This window comes from Fukomys damarensis, unplaced genomic scaffold (assembly GCF_012274545.1).
Source record: "Fukomys damarensis isolate Sample0158 unplaced genomic scaffold, DMR_v1.0_HiC HiC_scaffold_37, whole genome shotgun sequence".
In the NCBI taxonomy this organism is placed as follows: Eukaryota; Metazoa; Chordata; class Mammalia; order Rodentia; family Bathyergidae; genus Fukomys; species Fukomys damarensis.
In genome coordinates this window covers 66,036,386-66,063,869 of record NW_022900949.1, presented here as the reverse complement: position 1 = coordinate 66,063,869, position 27,484 = coordinate 66,036,386, and the positions used below count along the sequence as shown (strand labels likewise).

At 33.5% G+C, this 27,484-nt stretch overlaps 1 protein-coding gene across 12 annotated transcripts in view; it reads left to right on the top strand.

The window, feature by feature from the left end:
- Mbnl1 (muscleblind like splicing regulator 1) overlaps positions 1–27,484 on the top strand; it is a 168,817-nt gene that overhangs the window by 68,079 nt on the left and 73,254 nt on the right. The window contains exon 1 of one of the 12 annotated variants that reach the window (XM_010625339.3): positions 389–450. The exons of the other annotated variants lie outside the window; for them this stretch is intronic. The gene's annotated coding sequence lies outside the window, so the exon portion shown is untranslated. Of the gene's footprint in view, positions 1–388; positions 451–27,484 lie in introns of those variants that run through there. 12 annotated transcript variants of the gene reach the window in all.

Here is a 27,484-nt window from a genome sequence, read left to right as displayed (position 1 = left end):
CTCTTTGTTTCCTTTTCAGTAGAAACTTGATCACTTATTTGGTTCTTCATAGCTGGAATCAAGACTGAGCTTAATGACATGTTGGTACTCTTTTATTAACTTCTTAGAAATTGAAATGAAACATTTACAAGTCACCATACAGAATTAAAAAAATATCTGTATTTGATAGTTTGTTTAGGATGCTTTTAAATAGAAAACTTTGTTTTCATTGACGTTTTGTTTAACGTAATTTCAAAGCAGGCCAGTGCTTTAAAATGAGTAAAAGAACAGATATCCTAATACCTTAAATCCTATAAGAGATTTTTTTTCAAATTCTTCTTTTGAGTGAGGGTCATGAGGTTTCAGGGCCGCCTTTGTTGACACGCGATATTTCACCTCTTGAAATTTTACCTGCATAAAACAAAAAGAAGAGATGGAATCCAACAGCATATAAGAAATGAATTGAATAAGGTATTATACAGTAATCTCATATTTTACTTGGATCTTTTTATTGTAATGATAGGAATGATTTTTCCCTTCCAAGTTCACTCTAGTTTTTGTTTCTTTTAAGTAACATTAAATATATGAAAATGTTGTACTTATTTCTCTTAATACGTTAAAAGTAGTGAAAGTTTGTAGATTATTTTTAATTCTTCATGATCCCAGTTGAGATGTGGAAAGCACTGGCATGGAATTCCAAATTTGATTACCCCCAAAAACTAGTACTGGTTGTTAAACCCACTGCCATAAATTTTCTAACAGAATGTTGTTCCTCCAGTACCAGCCGAAGTCCCAGGTGTAGTTAGGAAAACAGAGCTGTTCCTTGGACCCTGTGGTGGCTGATCAGCACCCAGACTTGCTAAATTACCAAATACCTGCTTTTTGCACTGCCACTGATCCCACCAAAAGCAACCAGTGCTTACTGTCAAAGCTAAACAGTGTAAAGATACCAGTGAAGTATTTATACACTAGTTGGTACTTTGTACATCTTCCTTTCTCACTCAGTGCAGACAGGTGAATACTTCTTGCCTGAACTGAGACCAACTTTGAGAAGTTAGTGAGGGTACACAGGCCGTAGGATGCTTATTTTAAAAAATTGAAGTTCACTTAACAAAGTACTTTATAACACTTGAAAATAATCCAAGTTTTATTCCCTTAAACAAGAATGAAATTTCCGGGGATATAGCTCAGTGGTTCTGCTACCTGCCTTGCAAGCACAAGATCCCAAGTTCAATCCCCAGTACCAAAAAAAAAAGAATAGTGAAATAAAATGTTTTCAAATATTTATAGTTCAGTAAAATAGATAATTGGTTTCCTATGTAAAAATATAAAAGTAAAATCTTAATGCTTTTATTTTAACTTTTCCAATGGGCTTACAATTTTTTAAAATGCAATTTCTTTCACATTAAAAGAAATAATTCTTAAGCATAGTCTTAAGCTAGGCATTTGCATTATTCTTAAGTTTGCCCTGAGTGACTTTTCTCTTCCTTTTTCTAAAATTCTTATATTCCCTTGGGATGAGAAATCAAACTAATATAGGAACATAAACTATGAAATCTTTTTTAAGAAATTCAATTTTCAAATTAAGTACTTCTGAGTAATAAATTTTAATACTTATTTCATAAAGAATATGAAGTACTTAAGCACTTAATTTACTGTAAATCTCAGAAGTGAGTACTAGTTCTCAAAATAAGGTCCCAGTCCCAGGCATAATTATTTTTACAGAAAATTTTTGCATCATTGAAATCATAACACTTTTAACTCTTAATTTCCTTGTTTTGCTCTCTTCCATGAGTTCCTGTTCCTTTCTTGGGGAGTATGAGGGCTGGAGTACTACGAGCAGAATATTTACAGTAGACATTGAGAAATGTCAGATGTATGACATTTATTTTATTGCTGTAATAATTTTTTTCAGACTTATTAGGAATATCCATATAGGAAAGAAATAAAAGAACAGTTATATGGTTGGTCAGAACAACTAAATGAAAGACTGATAGAGGGACAAGACCACATACTAAGATTTTTGTTGCTATTGGGGAGGCTTAGTCTTCAAATCAAAATAATCCTATTTAATACTTAATTTGAAAATAAAATATCATTGAATCAAAATTACTCCAAATTAAAATGACCTTTCTAGTTAATTATAATAGTTTATTGATTACTTGCTACTCCCAGACCCATTACAATCATTATCTTACTTATTACTCACAAAAACACCTTGAGAAAGTATTTTTATTTCACCAGGACAAATGAGGAAACTGAGGCCAAGGGAAATTGAATAACTCACAGCTTGATACAGAGATTAACGCCAAAATATCTGGCTCCCCAATATCCAACCGAAGTGCTCCATACTAGCTGTGATGGTTGGCAGTGAGTGCTAGTTCCTAAATTTAGCTCCAGCCCTCTTAAGGGATAGTTCCATGAAGCCTCTCAACTCACTACTGGGCTGCAGTGCCCTCAGTGGATGTTTGTCCTTGGCGAGTTCACTTAGTATTCTCCCTCAGCTTTAGGCCTTTCCAAAATATGAATAATACTTTCTCTTTGTTGGAGTTTTTATGAAGATTTAATTCAATTTAATTTAATGTGAGAGTGTGTGCCAGACAGTTAGCACCATGACTACTGCATAGAAAATAGCCAATGAATTGTTGATGTTTCTGTGTAATTTTTCCAGGGTCACACAGCTAGAAAGTAATTGAGTCAGTTCAGACCCATGTCCTTTTGACTAGAAAACTAAACACACACACACACACACACACGCATTTTCCATGAACAACAGGAACTAAATGTTCTTTCTGGACTATAAAACTTCTTTTCAACTAATCATTTATTCTATGGTGAAATTACGATGTCATGCATAGAGAAGGAGTAGTAAGTATAAGGCAGATTTTGAAATTGAGGTCTTCAGGATTGGAATTGCAACTTCATCACTTAAAAAGCTGTATGATTTTAGGCAATTTATTTAAATCCTTCTGAAGTTCTTTCCAAATATTGTAAGTGAAGAAAAAAACTAAAGAAATACTGCCTTGTATTATCATGGATATTAAATTTTATATATATATATATATATATATATATATATACACACACACACACTATATATATATATAATTTATAATTCTATAATTTATATATAAGGAATACAATAACTTATTAGTTGATAGGTATGAAATATCTATAAAATACATTATGTATGCAAAATTAAAATGCACAATTATTAAGAATTGTCGAATTTAGAGATGGATAGGATCTTAATGATTAGCTGATTTTTCATTCCCTTATAACCGATATCCTTTCATGACAGCCACTGGATGTCAAAAGTAGATCAGTGAAGAAGGGTGAAAAAAGATCAAAGATCTAAATATTGTATGGTGGAATCATGGGAGGGGTGGGCAAACTTTCAACATGGACAATACCAGTGGCTGACAGTGGGAGAGTTATCAGATAGTGGCAGTAATCCTGTTAAAGCAGATGTTAGGATTCTCATTCATATGTTTATTCTCTTTTGAATCAGAATCCAAACTATCAGTTGAGGCTCAAATCCTGAAGAGAAAGTTGCCTAAATTGAGTGTCAGGGTTTAGTTTTAGTAGGTAGCACTAGTGTTTAAGTTATATTTACTCAATAAAATTCTTGCTGCTGAAGTGTTTGGCACTCCTCACTAGATTCCTAACTTCTTGTGGCCAGGGATGTTTATATATTTATTTGTAACCTTAGCATAGTGTTTACACAGTTCTTGTTTGACAATTAAATAAAAGAATGTTAAGTTCCAGAGATGGCAGAGAAGAACATGTTTAAGGTTCTCACACCACCAAAGGAAAGCAAGGCTGCAGAGCCAGAAGCATGGGATCTTTGATACTTCCTGAGGTACGGGAACAGATGAAGGCAGATTAGGAGGTGTGGGCGAATGTCATGGAGCTGTGTGCATATAATCTTTGTAAAGACAGAGAGCTGACATAACTAAAATTGTCAGTTTTTCTTGCTAATGAATGCAATAATAAATATTCCAAATTGTTATAAAAAGCAGAAAATATTTAAAGAATTGAAATCTGTAGGAATCCATTTACATTTATTGTTTATACAGGGAAAATATTTCTAAAAATGCAATGCCAGAGACTTGAGGAAAAATGTAAGTGTAATCATATCTTTGATACATATCTGTATAAAGTATCAAAATAGAATTTTACATTTGCAATATTATAAAATTGTAATCTGTGACGCATAAACATAAGGTGAAGAATTTATGTAGTGATGTAGAAAGTTAGAGTGCAAATCTGAAAGCTGAAGTATTTGTGGGGAATTCTTAGTATAACTTTGAGGTTTGTTTTCTACTTTTAACTTTTACTGCTCTTTTGATGTGCAATCCTAGAAATCACCTTTCAATCAAAATCTATATTATAGCCATTCTACCACATAGAGTATAACATAACTCAGTGGCTACCTGAGGGTGACTTTTGGTGGTCCTAACAGGCATTCTAATGATTTGGCATGGCAGGTATACTCAAGCCAGGTATACTCAACTTTAGCACCTTGCATTCAAACCCAGAGTAGTGTGTTTAGAAGACTTGATGTAAGAGTAAAACTCAAACCAACTTTGCCATAAACATTTATTTCTTCTTAATTTGTAAAAGACTACATGTTGAAGTAGTGCTTCTGTAAGATGAAGACAGTGTGAAACTTTCTACGGTATCTCAAGAATAAACTATTGAATCAAGTATTAAATTGTTAACATTTTTTAATTTTTGCTTAAAAAATTCATGGGATGGTAAAAAATTGAATTGGAAAGGAAACATTTTCTCTAACGTAGGTAGCTTTTTTCAGTAGTGATCTACTGAAGTTTTGTTGTTTTCAAATTTACCTGTGTATAGGTTTTTTACTCTGTTTCTCTTGCTGTACACAGAAACATGCATACAGGTGGAAAGATACAGACCAGCTTTTATTTTTAGTGTGCAACAGTCATACTGAAACAGGACTTGTGTGGTATCAACTAGTTCTCATTATCAGCTATGTATGATGGAATTACAGCTGGGACTAGCATACTGTTTATGCATGAAAATGTTTTATTTCTTTTCCCCCTGTTTCTTATTTTTTGATGCCTGCTTTTAGTTTACTTTGGCAACTCCCCATGTGAGCTTTAATTAGTAATTTTGAGATATTACTAAAGCAATATATAGTAACTAATGAAAGTTAAACTCTTGGTCTATTACATGAGAAATAACTGAGATACCTTGAGTACCAGTCCTTCTTGTAGATGTGTTCTGTCTTACCCTTTTATAAAAGTAAGAGGCAGTGATACAAACAAAACAATGCACTTTTTCGATGGAGAGAATTTTGTCATCAGAAATCAAAGTGTCTGGGCCAGGCATGGTGGTGCACTCCCGTAATCCCAGCACTTGCGTGGCTGAGGCAGGAGGAACACTGTGAGTTCGAGAGCAGCCTGGACTACATAGTGAGTTCCAGGTTAATCTCAACTACATAGTGAGACCCTGTCTCAAAAAAACAAAAAAACAAAAACAAAAACAAAAAAACAAAAGTGTCAGCCAGGTGTGGTGGCATACACCTGTAATCCCAGTACTCGGGATCACTGTGAGTTCGATACCAGCCTAGGCTACATAGTGAGTTCCAGGTCAGTCTCAACTACGTAGTGAGACTCTGTCTCCAAAAAAAAAAAAAGAAAGAGAAAGAAAAGTGTTGATGCTAAGGGTGAAAATGTTTAAAAAGAGTGGTGTTTGGTAATCATCACTTTTTATTTCTTATGTGACCATGGCTTTTGTTATATGAATTTTTAAAGGAATGTTGCAATTTTACAAATATGTGACATTGAACAAGCCAAATAATTTTAAATAACTTTTTATTTAAATGAATCACAGTTATCATTAAACTATGTGTGTGTTTAAGACATTTAGAATACACTAGACAAATTTGTAAACTGTGACAGTCATATGATTTCTAAGCAGAACTGTAAGTGTACTAGTTTAGCTTCTCAGTGCAGAATATCAGTTCTGGAGCCAGAGGTATAAGCTCAAACCCCGGCTCTAACTGATTGTGCTACAGTGATGTTATATGACATTTCTGAGCTCCAAACCTCTAATCACTGTAGTGGGACCAGTAATAGAACCATAGGATTTGAGGATTAAATAAATTGATAAAACTGAACCACTTGGAACAGTGCCTGGGATATAGTAGGTACTCAGCATGCTCTAATTGTTTACTATTTTTATTTTAAACCTGGCTTCCAAAAGGTTATTGTCTGTTATCCCTTTTATTTTGTACCTAGTTTCCAACAGACGTGCTTAATTAGCCTCTTGTTTTATGAGGTAGGGCTGATAGGAATAGACAGTCTTAGAAAAAGGTAAAAACCTAAAAGGCGGTATAAGTTTTTCTCAGCCAAAGAATTAAGTGCAAGAAGTCAAATTCATGTGATAAAGTAGGGCCAGGACTGCAGAAGCACATGCGTGAATGAGAAGAGAGAGCTGAACTGAATGTGAAGTTGTGCCCATGGGTATCGAATACTTGGAGTAGTGTCCATTTGGAAAACTTAGGGAAACATTCTTAATTGTATCCACCCAAGGTCAGGTTTGCATCTCAAGGTCATATGAAGAAGGAATGGAAAAAAATGGATGTTTCTGAAAACAATATGGCTTATTATGTGAAAGATAAAAATATTTATGGAATATAAGGAAATGTCTCACATAAATATTTTTATCTTTCACATAATAAACCATATTGTTTTCAGAAACATCCATTTTTTTCCATTCCTTCTTGATATGCTCTGTATTGTCTTAGTCTTCTAAGAAGAGTTTAATTTTTAGGTATTGATGTAAGACTTATTATCTTACAGAATAAACCCGATGATGACCAATGTGACTAGATACAGTATAAGCACATAGTTTTTCTTGAAATAATTCCCATGTTGGGTTTTTCTCTTAAACTTTGTGTTAGTATTTTCAGGTTAGAAAAATACAGTGCTGTAGTTATGTTTTTGAAGTTTTTCTAAGTTGTTTCAAGCCACCATAATCCTCTCCATCAAAAAGTGAAGGTTGCCCAAGGAAAGTACAAAATGTGTCCAATTAAAAACACTAAAATAGCAAAGGTTTCACAAGCTCTTTTCCTGATTCCTGACCCTGGGTTGGAAAGATACCATGTCGCATTTATCTCAGTGGGTGCGGTGACAGTCTATCCAACCTCCGCACCAAATTTTATTTAAAAATCACTCTAAGAAAATGACTAATTTATGTTGCATTTTCAAAGCCTGGATTGACATCAAGTTGCATACTTTTTTTTATACAATTATGATTTAGTGACATGTTTTCAAAGAAACATTGCATACATTATGTAACAGCAATACTAACTATACTACATCAAGAGCGCTTCATGAAAAGAGATAACATTAAAAAGGACATTTCAACTTAAAGTTTGCTATAGGTTCATTTAGAGTAAAAAATATTTTTTAAAAAGTATTTTCATTGGGTGGAAAAGTAACAAAAATGATTATTTTAAAAGTACTAATTGACATGTTATTTTAAAAATATTTTTACTGAACATCAAACTGAGTTAAATTATCCTTTTAATGATTTTTAAGTTGTAATTTTCTGTTTCAGTGACATTTTAAATTTGTTTGTTTGTATCTTCAAGTAGACCATCTTCTGCCTGTAACTCAGATGTACTGACTCTTATGGAGATAATTTTGTTTCTATTGAAGGCTTTTCATGATTTGGCTTTTTTGGTGGAAGTCGGGAGCTTTAGCACAGAGGAGACTAAACGTCACGTGACAAGGTAGTGGCTAGAGCACTGTGCTCAGAGGCGGTGACAGATCCTGCCATCATGATGTTACCCCATAGATGTTGTGTGTTTTCCTAGGCACACCTGCCATCTTGTCCCTCTGGGCTGAATGAAGCTGGTAAAGGTGATGCACAGCACTTCCTACAAACTCTTCACCTTCGTTATGAAGAAATTGACAAAACAATATATAGTAAATGTTAAGTTTAAAAGTATACTGTGGAAAGTCAGTCTTTTGCTGAATTATCCGATAATTGTATGTTTCTCTTGTGAGCATTAACATTGAAAGTATAATTACTGTTTTTGTGACTACTATTGGTAGTATAGATTTTAATCTATTGTAAAGAATAATGGAATGTCGGAAAGAGTTCCTACTCTTCTTTTTCTTGAAGCTAAACCATAGATATTAAAAACAGATATTTAAAATTTGGTCCACAAGAGTTTCACATATACTTTCTAAGTTAGGAAATTACTATAATGAGAGAAAAGATGGTACAGACAACAGAGATCTATCTGCCCCTTACAGAGAAAATATATTTTTAACAAAAATTAGAGAATATAGAATGTGCTATATCAACAAAAATACTATTTCCTCAAAAAGTAGATAAATAAGCATGTATTTATTGAATAAATGATTATGTTATTGAAAAATCAATGAGAGAACAACTAACTGAATAAATTTAGTAGGTAGTGTATTCTTTTCTTTATTATTTTAAGGAAAATATGTATTTAAAAGGACTATAAAGAATTCACTGAAAGAATTAGGGTGAAAATCATTTTTTCTTCTGTTATGATGGGGTCAGAATTTTTTGGTTAAAAGATATTGTTTATGTAGGTTGAATTATGCTGCATTTATAGAGCTCTGGCTAGTAAGGAGATATGAAAATACAAATCTTAAGCAAAATGGCAGTGCTGTTCTAGAAAGATAAACATTGATCCCTGTGATCACATCTTAAAATAAATAGAAGTGGATTAAGAAAATTTCACTAGTTTAGAAGAATTTACTGTGTTTTCTATCCCTGTTTCATTTGGTTTTCCTGTAACCATTATGAAAGGAAGAACTGGTGCTATGTATTTTTAAACATCCAACCATTGGCGGTAGTAGTATCAGGACCCCAAGTACACCAAATACTTTTGCTGTAGAAAGAAAGTCACTGAATGTGATACTACTGTTGCATTTTTTTTTTAAACCACTTGAAATGGTGGAGGAAACAGGTTAAAACATCATTATGAAAATAGACTTGTTGGAAGCAGATTATAGAGAACATAATATACCTTACCATCACTTCGGAACAGAGAGAGTGGTTGCAGAAATAAACTGGTGTAGGAATTTGAAGGGAAGAGCTTGTGCTGAGGGAAGCGAGTTCACTGGAGTAAGAGTACTGGCTGTCCTGGGTCCCATTCCAGAGAAATGCTTCCCTTGTGCTAAGTAAAGTATGTGTGCAAAGGTGTTCTACAGTCATTTGAAATGCTTGAGTAACAATTCTTCAGGGGTAACTATGCAATTATTTTAGCTATTGGATTTATTTATTTTAGTACTGGTTTTTAGAGCTAGTTTTTAACTTGTTACCTACACTGGCTTATTCATTGCTGGTATAAAAGCAACAAAAAAGTCAAACCTCAGTGGCTTTATTTAGTGGATAGGATAAATGGAAATTTATTTCTGATTATTTTGTAAATGAATAGAGCTGAATATAATGTTATATTCATAGCACATGAAAAACCTGAAATATAAATGGAAACTTGGACTTCTGAATGAACAAACAGCTTATTGAATCCTTAGCTTCTGATTTTTTTCTGTGCTCTACTGTTGAAAGGTTTTAGTATTTTTTTACTAAGCCTAGAGGAAGTAACTGAACTACAATCAACCTATATATCATTTCTAATTAATGTTAGCCATCCCAATAATAGGAAATTAGTTCATATTTTTCATAGTTGGCCATTTTGAAAAATGAAATCACATAGCCGACATAGATATTTCAGGAAAATTGAAGTGATGCATCGAAAAACACTATCACTCTGAAAGTGAGTTTGGTAAATGTTTATCACTCTTTTCTTCATGTGTAGGTAGGAAAGTCAGTGGAAAAAGACCTTGAGGCTTATAGTTTGGATAATTAAGAATGGAGCATTATCCAAAGAAATAATCTTTCTTTTCAAAGAGAATAAATAGTGCAAATTTAACTGATTAAGTTTAGGGTGACAGAATTTACAGAAAGACATTGGAAATCATCTGCATGGACTTGGTAGTGCTACAGGATAAGGCAGACATGTGCAGGGCTAGAATGTACAGTCAGCAGAAGTGATCTACACACAGATCTTGGTGCGTGTCTCTCTAATCATCAGTTAGAAAGGAGAGAAATCAGTGAAAGAGAATGAACAGTTAATGAGCCAGAAAATGAGGATGGCATATTATCTAGAAGAGCAAAAGAAAAAATATTCAGGGGGGAAGTAGTTAATGGTGCCAAAGCTACAGAAAGGAGGAGAGATGAAAACAGGACATTTGCTGGCACTTAAAAGGACGCAGTCACCACTGAAAGAGATTTGAATAGGGTCTGGAAGGGATAGAATCTAGATTGCAAATCACGTTCCAACAAGAAGAGTCACTAGTAGGTTGGGAGTTGTGTATGAGGACTCAACAAGTTTGCACAGCTCTTTCAAGCAATAAGAGAAGTACCATAAGTGGGTATCGGCTGAGAATTTAGCAGGAAAGAGGAGACTGTCATAGAACCCTGGAAATGTGGACTTTCCTACTCGGGGAGGGTACGAAAATAAACGCAGAGGGAAAGAGTGAAGAACCATTGAAGTGGGGATAATGTGTAAAGCTGATTTTTCAAAGAAATTGAGAAAGGATTTTTAAAAAATGGGTTAGAGAGTTTGGGGTCGAAAGAGAGGAAAACCGGACACTTCTGGAGAAACAAAAGTAAAGGAGAAGCCACGTATCCAATGTGATTACTGTCCGGAACATTTTGTCTTCTAAGACTTTAGCTTTCCCATTTTTGTCCGGGAGGCACACTGCCTTGTGCCTGAACCCTGCATGTATTGCTTTCGAGCCCTTTGGCTTAACTTTGCTTGCCTTATTGTCCGACCTTGGCTGAATTTTGTGAGAGCAAGAAACATGTCCTATCCATGTGTGCGTTGTATATAGTTGCTCCCCATTCATGTGCCTGAATACATTTCAGTAACCTCCAAAGCTCATACTATCAGAAGAAGTGTTTTGCAGAGCTGCCTAACCATCATATATAAGGCTGACAGTTAATTAGCTACCTAGGTGCACCTCAAATGCTGTTTCCAAAACAAATCCTTGCCTTAAAGTGGATAGGCCTGGTTATTGTGTCAGACTTTTTTCTTAGTTAAAAAAGTCACAGCATAACAAAACATAACTTGGAGTTTAGGAGTACTTTTGAAGCCAAATGAAAATTTAATCATAATTCATTGTAGAAAGTGGAAACATTGATTAAAAAAGAAAATAATTATATGGCAAAAGCTTACAAAACAAATAGTTGGTGTTATTTATATCAACCAAATAAATTAGATTGTCATTAATTTTAATTCTACCCCACTAGTAGGTTTAGCTGTCTTAGATTGTGTGAATCATGTTTTTTGATTCTTCCATATAAAAAATAACTTAGCAAAAATTAAAAATTCAAGGTTGTTGTTGTATTAATGGTTGCCACTTATTTTTTCATAAGTTCCAAGTTTGTTCAAGTTTTGTAAAAGTGTAATTTCATAATTGGGCTATGGTTCTCAAATGTAAACTCTTCAACTACTCTTTAAGTAGTAGACTTCCCTTCCCAGCAAATTTTAAAAACACACAGCAAATCATAACTTCGATTTTAGAAGGAGTACTTTTGGAGCATGTCCCTGCCTTCACACCATTGCGTCTTAAAAAAGCCTTCCACCCTGTTTTCTTCATTCATGCTGACCTATCCCTTTGATCTCTCCCGGCCCTTCCCTTCCCTACACTTCCCCTCACTCCAGGGCTGTCCCATGGCATCCCACGCTGGTTCCTGTGGTCAGCACTTACTGACCTCCGTCCTCCAGACGGACATGTGGTGACTAACACCATTGTGTGAGTGCTCACTTAATGTTGCTTAAATGACCACATTCAGGAATACCTGTGTGGCATTCGCGATTAAGCTAGGTTTGGTCCTTATATATTAGGGAAGTACAAGGATGTAAACTTTTTTGGATAATGTACAGTGTTATTAATTAAATTTAAAAGTTTACTTTATGATAAGTAATTTACAAAAATATAAAATAACACTTACGGTAAACATACTTTTAAAAGTAAAGCATATATTTGAACCATGTCAGATATAAATTGTCATCTTTTATATGAAAGGTTCAGGGTAAGCTGTTATCATTTAACATCAAAAACTTCAATTTTAGTGAGTGGTTTATCCCAGCAAAGGTTTCTTCTTTTGATTGTAGTACCAGTGGTCTACTCCTCACCCTGTGATGCAGAGGTCTAAGCTTGGTCCTTCCTCCTTCTCCATGTGAATTCCCAAATTACCGAGGCTGTGGCAGAGAAGGGAGAAGAGAACATTGCCTTCTGATCATCTCAGCTCACAAGTCACACTGTCGTTTATGCTTAGATTCCCTTGGCTAGATCTATGTGGTGTCAACTTAATGTACCCAAGACTGGAAGGTGAAGGCTTTTAGAATGCTCAGGAGAGACACAGTGCCTAGAAACTGACTCAGCTGCTGTTCCCCCCACCTTCTGTGTTCTTATTTTTGTGGGGAGATAAGAGGAAGCAGGTGGATGTCGGGAAGTAGATGCTTCTGGATAAATTCAAACACAAAACATTAATTCTGAAATGTTATTGAGTTCTTGTAATATATAAGGCATATTAATTACCAGTTTACCTCAGTAGCTCCTAGTCATTTTTGGTTTATGGTCTGTTTAGAGAATCTGAGAGATGTTACAAAACACAGTGCACATGAATCAGCCTTGTAATCCACACATCTGTGGTGCAAAACCAGGAGTTCATAAAATCTCTGCAGCCCACAAAAATCTCTACTGTAGCCCTCCTGGAATTAGAGCACCTGGCCTGTGCTACATAGATTAGTCAAGTAGTAGAGAAGATGAGAGAAACTAGCATGAGTATAAATTTTACCTGCCTTAGGGTAAGTCCTAATGAGCCTTTTAGAAAAAATAAGAAAATACCTCAATTTGGAAGAAGTACTTTGGTTGCTACGTAGATATAGATTAATCTAGGGAGAAAGATGTACACAAAATTATTGATAAAAGTGTAATCAAGAGACAAATGGCTGATTGAACACTCAGTAGCAACTTCTATTCATGATTTCTTAATAGTCTGTGCTGCATGAGTCTTTAGTGATAAATGGATTCAACTCTTCATGTTTTTCTGGCTACACTGGAGAGATGCCAGTGATTTGCTACTAAAATATTGTATACTTGAGTTTGGGAATTGTACAGATTAATGACAGGATTAGAAAAGATTTCTGCAGCAGATTTCTATATTCAGGATTTCTTCATTCTTTAAAATCATAAAGCACTTATCTTTGTTTCCAAGTATTTCACTATAATTTTATATTTTTTCCATATTAAAAAATGTCTGCTTTAAAAATATTCCTTTATAAGAATAAACCTAGGCACATGTTGCTGAGAAGTTAATACCAACTCAACATTTTAAATTATAGTTTAGGATTATTTCTTTTCAGAAATAAACTTAATGCCCATTTTCTAGAAGAGGAAATTGAAATTCAGACTACATAAATATTCTGCTCATGTCTTGTCTTTTATGGAATTTTTGCCTATCATTTAAAACAATTTTCTCATTAGATTATAATTATTTTGTGAAAAGTCTATCAACTCACCAGATTTGGGCAGCTATCATTGAAAAATAAAATTCTGTTTCTCATCATTATTTTTTTCAGAGGTTGGCACTTTGTGTGTGTGTGTGTGTGAGTGTGTGAGCCCAGTATATGCTTCTTGCGTGAAGGAATGAGGAAATAATTAAATGAAAGTATGAAAACAAAAGGTAGGATTCAATCCCTGCCCAGGTACCTAAGCAGCAAAAAACAGAATCGTGGTTCAATGCTGGGACACCAGAGCCAGGCTTTCTTCACTCAGATACCAGCTTAACTTTCGTAACATTATGTATCTTTATAATTGTGAGGGTTAAATGAATTACTATATCAAATGCCTTGAACAGTATCTATGTCTGGTTTAATTTTGTTTTAAAAGTTTAAGCCCCAGAGTTATATAATCAGGATATAAATATTTAAATTTTAAACTAAAATGAATATCAGAGTGTTTTAAAATTTGATATTGAGTTAAAATGCAATACTTTAATCTTTGTCATTTCATATTAGATAATCCTAGAAACTGACAATAAATTGGCATTTTAGTTTTAGCCTAAAATTTGAGTTCATGTTATTTAAATTATTGCAAAGTTTTAAAAGACAAGCTTTAAAAGATTACACACAGCAAACTATTTCTTTCATATTTTATTTTCTTTCATTTTTAAATAAGTAGTGGTCTAGATAATGCAATTTTAATTAATATGCGATATATATGATGCTGCTAAGATAACCGTGTTTTTGGAGGTCATCCAAAATAGAGATGAAAATACTAAATATCAGCATTCACCAATTGTGCTATTGGAAACAAACAGTTCAAAACTAATCATGAAATTATCTATTAAATATGACTTTTCCCCCAAGAATTAATCTTCCATCTAATCACACTATTCTAATAGAAAAAGTAAAAATTGGAGTGGAGAGGCAGTGCAAGATACCATGTATTTTTGTCAGTTTTTCACTTGAGTTATCCTGGAGCACAAATGAGTTACTATGGAACTCATTGCTTTGGTTGCAAAACCTTTTGTACTAAGTGAATCAATATACAGCAGCCATAGGCACAGCCAGTATGGCCCTGAAACCTACCAGGGCACAGTGAATAAGAGAAAACCCTGCCCTCCAGCCCCTGCAGGTCTTGAAGAATGTATTACTCTTGTCTTTTCTGAGATTGTACTTCTCAGTTTTCATGTGCATCAAGAGCACTAAACTCTGAGTTAAGCCAGTTACCTGTAATAAAATATATTGGCTAGTATATGCTCCTTAAAATAAGCAGCTAAATCCTAGGATGTGTTACAGAGGTGGAGAAGCTGTTTAGCAATCCAGCATTCCCTGAAAAGTCAGTCTTTTAAAAATGTTCTGGTTTAGGTAGACTACTTCCCCACTCTGCTCCTTTTCCATAATTCTCAAGGCTAAGGAGCTCACCTGGCTTTTCTTTTTTCTTTCATTTTATTCATAATAATAGAACATAGTTTACTTCTTTCCTGCTTGTGACTTTGTATAAGAAAGCATGAGACATTTTTTTCCAACCAAAGGAACTGAGTTATTCACTTCAGTTAATCTAATTTTATAAAGATGTCATCTAATTCTAAACTATTAAATAATGTTATAGAAAGCTATTGTTAAAAAGTACAGGAGCAAATATATTTGATTAATAACATTTAAAGAGAAAACAGTTTAATTTATTGAAAAACTATCTTTGCTACTTATGGACAGTGACTAAAATCATTCCCATGATATTAAAATCTTTTATCCTCAGAATAGCACAATTTAAACTTGTACACCTGTTCAGTTATTTGACTTGAACTACACATATAAGCAAGAAATGGCTTTTGCTTCCTACATTGCTGACATTAACAAGAACTATATATATATTTTGACCTAGTCACTTGGGCAGGACAGATTAGATTGCAGTGTTTAAATCACTTGATTTATAAGAGGCATCCAAACTGATGTACTTGTCACCAGATTTCTGACCTAAATTTCAGAAAGTACTCATCTTTATTTCTCATGTAAATTTATTTAGGATTTTATTCAAGTCTGTCTTCAATTGTTACTTATTATGAGATGTGTAAATGTGATGGATAGCTGATATTTAACAACTTCCTCTCTGAAAGGGGAATAAAAACATCTTGATGTGTGAGATTTGCTCATTCCTGTGTTATAAATATTAGTGTTACTGATTTCACACTTCTGAAATGAGGTCACTGGGTATAGAGTTGAGATCAGCTATCCAGTGTAATCTGGGGGTGCCTCACCCCTGGAGGGATCAACATTACAGCACCCTATGATTTTCATTCTGGGAATTGGGGGCAAAGTGAAGCAAAAGTAGACATTTCTAGTGCGGTTAGTGAACTGACTGCCGGATGTTAGCATAGGTGCTCCACGCCTCCTCTGGGCAAATAGAAAATTTCTCAATAACTGATGGTGATTTCAAAAAGCAGAAGAGAGCTGAAACATTATGTAAACTGTTCCTGTTTTACAGTGCCTACTTTCACTTCATTTGCAGAGTAGGCTCAAGCCAAAAACATCAAAGCAAAAGAATACACAGAACACATTCCCAAGAGAGACTTAGAAAATTAGAATCTGAACTCTTGAGAACACTGGCCAAAACAAAGAGGGCATTCTTTATTCCGCTTCTCCTATCACATCTGCTTATCAAATTCTCAGTAATTCTTTTGGCTTTTTCGTGGCAACCAAATTCGTTGGGATGGACCCTAATGATTTCAAAATATTTAGTTGCCCTTTGTTTCTGATATCATTGTTCTGTTACTTTCCCACTTTTCCTGTCTTCACCATAGCATAATTAAATGGGCCTTTGGCCTGCATTTATAATCAGATTAGTATTTCAGGTCTTTACACTGCCTCCACTATTTCTTCACACTTAGTTAAATCAAAGGAAGCTTTCTCGTACAGTCTGTAGAAAAATCCTCTCACCCATGCTCCAGACTCTGATAGGTAGGATTAGTGATAGCTGAAAGTTACATACATATCTAACCATTATCTCTGGTTATAGTAATATACACTTTAATATTTTTTTCTCTGAAAGGACCTAATATATATGAACTCCCTCTTCCTCACCGATGTCATTTAGGTCATTTTTTCCTCCTACAATCTCCTTCCCTTTTTTCTCTCCCTGCCTCTCCTTTCATACTAATTTCAGGATTCATCCTTATCAACATCTCCCCTACTCAGCTTTCTGTGCTTCCCAGGCTTGCTTTGGAGACTCTTCTGCTGTGCTTTGCAGTAGTACATGCTGTTGACGGTTCAATATTTTTCCAGTCATTGTAACTGCTACTATTTGTTACCAAAATTTTAGTTTGAAATTTTTCAAAACTAACAAAATCTACTTCCATGTTAGATATGTGTGCGTAGTTATATTAGTTGCCTACAAACTATACAGGTAGATATACCAATTATTAACCTTTCATTTTGTTGTTAATATTATTATTGTCACTAATGGCCAAAATGGGGTTCAACCCAGGATCTGCCACATGCTAGGAAAGTGCTCTACTACTGAACTAGACCACACCACTATTGCAGTTTTATGTTTAATACACAAGCACACACACACACACACACACACACACACACACACACACACACACACACACACGTGTTTTTTCTCTTTGAAGAAATAAATGGCATGTACTCCATTCCTTTTGTTAACTTTACCACAATCCTGCTATTTGTGGATTAATTATGCTTTATGATTTTTGAAGATTTGTATCTTGAATCATTCATTCACCAAAAAATTGTTAAGCAAGTATTATATACCGAATGCTGAAGCTAAAGGTCTTAAGGTGTAGGCATCTGAACTTGACGATGTTGTGTGTGTGGTATAATTGTAACTTGATTATAAGAAGGATAAAATGTTGCCTTTGAATACAGAGAAGAAAACCGTTATGCCCAGATCTGTGAAAGTAACATCACTCGTCCATTCCTTAATCTTTTATCATCTACTTTATGTTAGATTCTGGCAAGAGTTGGTATACATAGTTGATTCCTTAACCTTCTACAGTACCATGGAAGGAAGAGGACAGGGAGTCAGAGAATCTTCTTGCATAGATCAGGTGATATTTGGATAGAAATTTAGAGGATAAGGATAAGGTCTATCTAGGCAGATAAAGACAAAGAAAGCACATTTGAGATTTCAAGCCAAAGAACCGTGAAAATACACAACATGTTCCAGAGACTGCTAACACTTTAGTGTAATGGGAATGTCAAATGCTAAGTAGCAGTTACGAGCAAAGGGAAGATACAGGCTGGGTCATGTAGGACTTTGTAAATTCAACTGCCCAGTTTGAAAGCTATGGGACACCATTGAATGATTCAGATGGGATAGTGATAAATACCAGATTAGTATTTAAGTAGTTTTGTCCTGAAAACATTATGAACAGAGTTTATCTTGATAGTTTTATTTTGGGAGGTTAAGTATACTATGAATGATTCAAAGATAGATTTAGTAATTATACATTTAATAAATTAATGAAATATTGTTGCCTCAGCCAATTCTCTTACCCAAGAATTTTATTTTCTTTTAGATATTTTTTCCTAAGGAGGACTGTATCTAGGAAGTATATGTTGCTCGTGGCAAAGAGCTAGTACTGTGTTTAGCTAATATTGCTGATGTGGGGGAGAGGGAGGCTATAATTAGACACCCAGCTTTTTATGGTACTGGATGTCATTTGAATCTTTTTATTTTTTGCTGCAAACTTCTTTCTCTTGAGTAAATGAGTAGGAATTAATGAAAACATGACAGTGATTCTGAAGATTTTGTAATTGATGTAATGTTTTTGTTTATTGAACTTATTAGGCTTGATTGACTTGCAAATTGCAGCAGCTCTGACAAAGCACCCTTTGCTTACAACATTCTAAATCTCTTCAGTCACTGCAGTGCAGATCTACTGCTGGATCACCTGGCTCCAGGGATCTTCACAGAGAGAGCATTAGTAGGGGTTGCTTGTACTGATGATTAAATTTATGTGTGTAGCATCAAAAAGTTACGTACTTACATTAATATAACAAATTGCATTTGTTTTACAGTCGTATATAAAATAACGTAGTGTAACTTATACATTTAAGTTTGTTGCTTTGGAAGAAGATACCAATTTGATTTCTGGAAGTTGTGAATATGAAATTCCCATGTATTCCAGGACTTCTCAGTCCCAGTCAGCACTATTGATATTTTGGATGTGTTAGTCATTTGTCGTAGGACGGTCCCAGCTTGAAAACCACAGATGTAAACATTTCGAAGTTAAACAAACAAAAAAGTAGTTCAGTAACCATTGCCATAGGCTAACAGCGTTTATTCATTCCTAAGTCTGTTCAGTATTGGTACTTCTGCAGGAATAATGTTTGGTACTTTCTTGAGTATCCATTGTTAGGAAATGTTTCATAGAAAAAACAAATCTGAAATATCTGTGGAATTGTTCCAATTAAATGTATTTCTGAAATTTTCATATTTTAAAAATTAAGTCAGGAAACTGAATCAAAGAAATATGTATCAAATTCTTTGTTTTTACATAATAATGAAAGTGGGATTAAATCTTTAGTAAATTGCCAAAAGACCATCCATTTCAGTTATGATTTACATTAGAATTATACTTGTTTTAGAATTACATTTTTTTCCTACAAATTATGTATTTCTTTTTCTCAGAAGTTACTAATAGCATCTGAAAATGGTATCAAGGAGTACAAGTTGCAATTGTTACGGGGTTTCATATAGACCATATCTACTAATAGCCTAATTATTAAAAACATTATTAACAAGATTAAATTTATAGACAACCATAAAACACTAAGATAAAAGGTGTTGCTATAAGGATTAAGCAAGCACTGTATGCTATGCAATGGGCATTGCATAGAGGTATATAATTTTAGCTATCACAGAATGCCAAATTACGGAAGACCACAGTAGTTCTGAAAAGAGCCTCGAGGATAAAGGTGGTGAATATATCTAAGGAAGTACATTTTTTGCCTTAGCTCAGTATTCTACTATTTTTAACCATCTTTTTTAAAAAATAAGCAATTATGAAGAGCTGACTGTATGCCGGCCGCTGTGATGCTGAAAGAAGGGGCTTTCTCACATGGTTTCATTCGTTCTCTGAAACAGCCCTCTACAGCAGGTAGCGATAGCCCCTTTTAGAAAGGAGAAAGCTTTATGTATTAAAGGTCTATACGGAGATTGTGTAGTTAGATCACGTTGAGACTCGAGAGTGAGCCTTCATGCTATAATTTCTTTATTTCATATAGACTGTTTTTTTCTTTTCTGGCAAAAAATTGTCAGTACCTGACTTTTTGTAAATAATAATCATCAGAGCTCCTTCATGTTTCATTATTTTTCATACTGTTTCTGAAGCAAATTAAAAATGAAATGAATTCACCACAAAGCTGATGGATGAAAGAAACTATCCTATATAGATACAGCAGCCATATTACATCAAAACCTTATATGTAAAAAAGTATATTTGGCAGGTGGAATTTTTTTTCCCATACTATATTATAAATTTAACAGGCCTTCATTTTTTCATTCACAATTCCTGGAATAGATTTCCTTCTTTCTCTAAATTCATTTAAGCTGTGAAATACTGTAGAGAACATGGTAAGTCTATACTTATTTCATAGATTGTCTTTTCTTTGTTAGCAGTGCCTACCTCTTTTGTATTTAAAATTCTTTAATACAAGGGACATCTGTACACAATGTAGCTATAGTCTGAATTACAGTAACTTTGTGTTGTTAGCAAGCGATTACTTGTAAGGAGAATATACCCTTTGTAATTGCTAGTATAACATTGTGTAGTTTTATATTGGTAGCATATGTACAGCATTAGTGAAGGTCAGAAAGGGTAAATTATTACATGCCTGATGTCAGTCCAGAAATTCACCTCCATCAGAATTTTATGGAAGTTGAAACTTACCTGCCATTTGAGATATATTAATCAGATGTGTCACTTGAATTGTACAACAAAAGGTATAATTGTACTACATAGTTATGTCTCCACCCGAGTCCTTAGAGGGTAAATTTGATTTGGAGATAAAAATTAAATATCTTTGAAACATGTTGTTGGGAAAAGATTGATGTCCTCAGACTATATTCTTATCCCAGTGCTGTTAGCATGTCTCAGCTTCTCATAAAATATTTTAAGCTAGTAACATCAAGCTTTTACAGAAGCCTGTAACATGGGGGAGAAAAAATCAGACAGTGAGAAAGATGGCAAGAGTGGAGAATAAATAAATTTGTTATTACAACAGTGAAAAGGAATTTAACTTGTTATTTTTTTACTTGTCCTGACTTTTGCTGGTGTAACCACTTTTGGAGTTTTACGTAATGGTCCAAGTTGTTATTTCTACATTGGTTCATGATAGGGTAAACAGGTTACATATTGTATTAATACTGTCTAATGTCTTAAAAAATCTTAAAGCATTTTCATTTTCCAATTTTGATAGCTGAAGATGGACAAATACAGTTTGACCTTTAAACTTAGTTTATCGTCATTAATAAAATATTGCTAAAAATATTGAGGTTAAATTGCTATTATTAGCATTAAAAACAAAAACTATAGTTTCTGAAAGTGAAATTCACCTATAAACACATTACCTATATATGTACATATAATTCGTATATTAGACTTTTCCAATTTTGATAGCTGAAGATGGACAAATACAGTTTGACCTTTAAACTTAGTTTATCGTCATTAATAAAATATTGCTAAAAATATTGAGGTTAAATTGCTATTATTAGCATTAAAAACAAAAACTATAGTTTCTGAAAGTGAAATTCACCTATAAACACATTACCTATATATGTACATATAATTCGTATATTAGACTCTAATATAAAGAACTTTTTAAGATCAAATCAGTAAAGAATCTTGTATAATGACAAATATGAAAAGAAGTGCTTAATTTTTTTTCTCCACTCATGGAGGAAGGCAAAACTCACCTTCATTTCTTCATCTACAAAGTGAAATACTTGTCTCACATTATTTCTAAAAGTTAGTTCAACACTAAGATTCTGTGATCTATTAACTGCAAAATTAAAACTGAAAAAATAGAAAGTAGTTACTGTGTTTACAGTGTAGCTAAAAAGCTTTTAACTAGGCGAGTAATCATAGCCAGAGGGTTTATTGCTATTTGAATATTGAGTAAATGGCGCTCTAACCTTGAATTTAGTTACCATTTTATTTTGATGTTAAAAACAATATGTCTCTAATTTTAAGACAACTTTTAGATAAAATACACATTTCAGTGCTGTAGTTTTTCCAAGTTTATTTTATAGTACTTAATTTTGTTCCATTTCAATCGTTTTTTTTAAATTTTGCTGTGAGTCATCTTGCTGAGATCTGCAGAGTATAATGTAATATCTTTAGCACCTAATAAGCTGGCAGATACATTTCCATTTGAATGTAGATTCTATGGAAAATTGAACTGAATTAGGTGATGATGCCTCACTTACTTTTAAGTGGTCCATGTTGGAAGATTAATGAAGGAATTTTTTTTTCATTGTTATATTTTGAAAATGTAGCAGTCTGATGCTTTGGGGGATAACTTAAAATGTGTGGGAGACTGCAGTTTAAAAAAATAGGCATAATGAGGAAGCAAATATTACAGCCAGTTAGGGAAATGAGCAAGCCTTCTGAATGCCATAGTCAACCAGTGTTACTGTTGTTGCTTTATTATTCCTTATGAAAATGAGAAGTATCACATTGATGATTTGCTTACTGATGTCACTTATTTAGGATGAAGAATAAACAGATTTTTCTATAGATACCACCTCATTTATTTGTCCTTAGTTAACAGTAAAGGGATAGTTTGCAGAATACTAGAAATTGATATTCTAAAAATAATAAAATGATAGTGTTTATAATTCTGTTTATTCATTATATATAATTTAATTGAAACTAAATTCCAAAATAAATATATATATTAGACATGTTATGCATTTGGTATTTTAAGTGATTTGGTTAATTTAGGGTAAGTAGAAATTCAGTGCAAAATTTCTCTACTTTTCTGTATTTTAAAAATAAATTTTAATTAAAAATTTCAAGCATACACATCAGTGGAGTGGGTATTGTAACACACTATATTCCAGTGTTGACAATTTTTAATATTGGTTAGTCTTATTGCTTGTGTCCTACTATTATTTTTGTTTTGGGTGGAAGTAGGTCCAGCCAGGTATTTTAAAGCAAACCCTAAATGCCTATCATTTCTTGTGTAAATGCTATTATATTCATCTTTTATATATAACAGCTATTTTAAAGTGTCCTTTATCTTTTCTTTATAGAAACAGTTAAGCTTACAAATAACTACAAATTTGAAGAGGAAACAGCCTAGCTATAACAAAAGCACTTATAAACTCCACTCTTACTTTAAACTGACCATGTCCAGTGTTGTGCTTCTTGCAGTGTCTCTAATTTGTAAAAGCTCAGATAAAGGCACGATTTCAGGGCACTTGAATGCAGAAAGCGTATTTTCAATTTTTGAAAACAGACACCTGCAATGAATGACCCTATGAATACAAAATGCTCTGAGACATCCTCACTTGGAAAATATCTGAACCACTTTCTGTAACTAACGTCAGCTACCAGCATCTCCCAGCAACCCTTCAAATAGTCACTCCCAGCTCCATTATAAATGATTAAGTAGTCAGACTGTGGTGGCTTAAATCCATAGAGCTGACAAATATGCCCTGGCATCTCCCTTAAATGCTGTGTCTATTCAAACCAGGTTGAGAGGTGGTGGGATGTGATTGCCCGGGAAGTGAAATTCATGTTATTCATCAAATAAAACAGATAAAATTTACCAAATAACTATTCAGTGTGGGTCTGAATATGCAAAAATAATTGGAAAAGTAGAAAAGGATTTCAGGGTTGTTTGAACTAACAAGGTAGATGAATTACCACTCCCACCACTTCCTCTGTAAACTCACAGGTCTTGTTTTCATGTGGGAAGAGGACTTGAGAAGTAGTTGTTTTTCCAATGGGCAAAGAAAAGTTGATTCATCATGTTATTTCTTGGTACTGGTCTGTTACTTTATGTGGCAAAGAAGATACATATAAGGAATTGAGGGTATTAAGCCTCTTTTCAGAATAGTTGTATTCTGCAGTAAATAATGTTGGTTTGGTTCGAAAGGATTTTATTTCTTACTCATGCAAAGTATTAATACTAAAAGGCTTCTCTTGGTAACCTGTTTATAGCTATTCTTACAATAGAGTGTAGAGAATGGAAGATTAATCCCATTGAAATTATAAATGCACTGCAATCTGTAGATTATCAGTCAAGATAAACACTGCTGATTACTGTTGAATTATGCATATAAATATTTACAACATCTCGTGTAATGAACTCATAAAAATAAATAATAATTACAAAAATAGAGATGTAGTACTTAAATTTCCATATCTTTCTACAATCTTGAAGGGAATGTTTTCCAACTGGTTAAGGCTATTGTTTAACTTAATAAGAATAATACATATTTGAGATGCAATGTTAGCCATATTTACTTCCCTAAAGACTGCGGAAAATCCAAGTTTAGATATCCATCTTTTGTTTCTAGAGAAATTTCTACTTACTTTTACATTATTATAAATCTCTATTCAAATCTTACACCATCACATTCGTCTCCCGTGGTATTACTCGAGGTATAGACATATAATAGTGCAATTGTAATGTCAAATTATTGTTTAAGACACGTTTTTAAATTTCAAAAAGAATTCGTAAATTAATGACTAAAATCTTTTAAATATAGGACTTTTCTTGGCTATGTTTTTCTTGGCTAAAATTTTCAGATATATGTGTTTAACTCATAAATTTTATCTCATGCTGTCTTGAGCAAACTTAAATTTAACTGCCCTGTATCGTTTTAATCTTTTGTCACGTATAGTGATACAGTTCTGTGTTCAGTGTTGGGCTCTTTTAACTAAGAAATTCTTTGAAAGAGCTTGAAATTGTTATTTTTGTTTCATACCTGAAACATGGAGCTGTTTTAGAAGCAGATTGAGATGTTTATGATGGTTAAGGGTTGCTGACTAATAGTTGTTGGAAAAGTTCCATTTGACAGATTCCTATGTAAATGATCATATATTAGATCTAGCTGCAAGGGGAGCTGAAGCCTAAGGAATATAATAAATGAACATTCTGTGGGCTCTTGGTGTATGTTTAGAAATATAAGCTGCTGTAAAAAATATAGAGGCATCGTGGTATCATTTGTCCCAGACCCTTACCCTAGCATATTACCTGAGGGCTGTTGTACTGTACGTCTTCCTGGGGTAGCTGCACTTTTGCTGTTTCTCATGAAGATCTGCTTCTTTTTATTCCTGACTTCTGCTTGTTTCCTGTCTTTTTTCACTCCTTTTGCTCTTTCTTCAACCTCTTTCTTCTCCTGGACTCATAGGATGATTAGCTTTAGGATTTATGGTCCACAATTCACATGCCAAATTCCTGCAAGTTTCAAATGAAATCTAGAATCTGTGGCAGTGAATAGCATAGCATTAATAGGCTATTCTACGTAATTTAAAGATTTTCATTATGAATGAAAGTTGTTAGGAATCATTGTAGTTGTCCTTTCTCAAAATTTTGTTTTTTGAAACAAACATATTTTACTATGATAAAACTATGCTCGGATATAATGCCTTTTCTACTCCAATGGCCTTGTCCTTGGGCCTATGAAGGGCTCTGAATCTGGGTGGATTTGAAACTACGTATTACTCTGTGTTATCTGCAGAAACTTGAACTGTGCATACTATGGAGCTGTGATGGTGAACCTTTTAGAGTGTTCAGTTATAACAAACCACCCACTGAGGCATGTATTCCATAGGTTTGCCAGCACTGATCTAGAAGAAGCAATATATCAATGACCTATAGAGGGATTATAGAGTTCTTTTAAATTTAAACACTAGTACCTCCAATTTAGCCGTAGACATGTTCGTGTTACCATCTCATCTGTTATATGGGGGTAATACTAGGACCTACCAAATATAATTGCAAATTCTTACTGAACTAATATATGTGAAACATTTAGAACAGTGCCTGACACATAAATGACAATAAATAGCCATTGTAGGTTCAAAGACAAATAATTGATAGATTTGAAGCTTATATTGTGATATACATCAGTATATTTGGAACCACATTCATAGTTCAGAGTCTTTAGCATTTATTTGGCTACAATTCTTTAGCATTGAATGAATTAATTAACTTCTTCAGGGTCCTACATTTCTTTTGTGATTAGATCTATCACATTAGTCAACTGTTGTTTGATAAAATGTATACCTATCAAATAACAGACACACAACAGTACAAATACTTCTTTTGTTAGGGGGTAGAGAAGATCAAAGTACGGTATATGCATGTATGAGTTTGCCCAAATAAAATCTTTTGTTCTGTGTAACTAATATAGATTAATTAAAAAGAAAGATCTATCAAAATGAGATATGGTGCTGTATTTTTTCTTACATTTCTTGGTTTTAATTGTTTTATGCACATTTTACTACTTTGAAATAAGATAATATAAATGTCTTCTATTATATTCCTGACTGATATTTGTGTGGCAGCTAGACAGCTTTCTGCAAAAATATTTTCAAATATGCTTATATTATTACTTTTTCTAGTGAGAAATTTCTAATATCAATAAATCAAACCCAAAATACTGTCATTTCATTAATAGAAATTTACAAAAATGTATGTGCAAAGTAGCCTGAATATCATGTCAGTTACATTTTGATTTATAAAGTATCTTGCTTGTTTAACATGTATTGGATAACTTAAAACTAGGTTGCAAACAGTAGCAATTAAATGTAAAAAACTTGCTATACATAGTCATTCACCACTGATATTTTGATTACTAACCTTAAGTTTTTCTGTTGAAGCACATGGCATATGTCTAGACTTAAGTAGAAATTACAATCCATTTACCTCTCTGCTTACTATTACCGTGGTCATATCTGAAAAAATGAGCATTAATATTGGGTAAATAGAGTATTTCCCCTAGTAGAAATCCCCTCTGCATGCATAGTAATTTTTTCTTGAATGTCCATATATTAAAACAATTTTAGCTTTTGTTTCAAACTGTTGTTGTGACTTTAGTATATATTTTTGGCAAGATGTAGTTTCCTTTCCTGGAACCTTTTCAGATTGCTTAGAATTGTCTTTATTAAATTTATCAGAACACAGATTTTCCTAAATGACATTAACATTTAATAACTGCTGCAAATAAGCATCTAAGTGCCAATAGTATGATTGGCCATTTTTTCAAATTATTAAACTAGATATAAGCTTGTACAGAGGTATTACAAAAGGTTTTTGTAGTTTTATCTCATCTCCCTTACCCCTAAAGATTTAACTATATCCGGAGTATTATGAGCTCCAATAAGATCTCAAATACCGTAATACATCATATTAAGCCATTCATATAAGAGTTACATTTTTACACGTATATCTGTGCTGGGTTTATTTTTGTATTGGTTCTGTTTAGGCACATGAAATGTGTGTGTATTCCATTTACATTTTGGTGAGATTGAGTTACTGCCCTGTACCTTTTGAATATTGACTTTTTTTTTTTTTTTGCTACTACACAGGTAAATTCTGTGAATAATAACATTCACAAGCCAATGCCAAACTATTTTGTATTTTTGTGTATTTTTAAAGCAGATTTTTACCTGTTAGTATTTGAGAAATATGTAGTGAATGAACTTAGAGGCAACAGAACTAAAATGCCTTTGTCTCAGAAAATTCTTCCTTGTTTTTATACAAATCATACTTACAAAAAGATCCATCATCTTTCTCCAAACTGGTATTTTACAATAAATATATTAGCCAGGGATTTAGCTCAGTGGTGCCACCGCCTGCCTTGCAAGCGCAGAATCCCGAGTTCGATCCCCAGTACCAAAAAAAAAAAAAAAAAAAAAA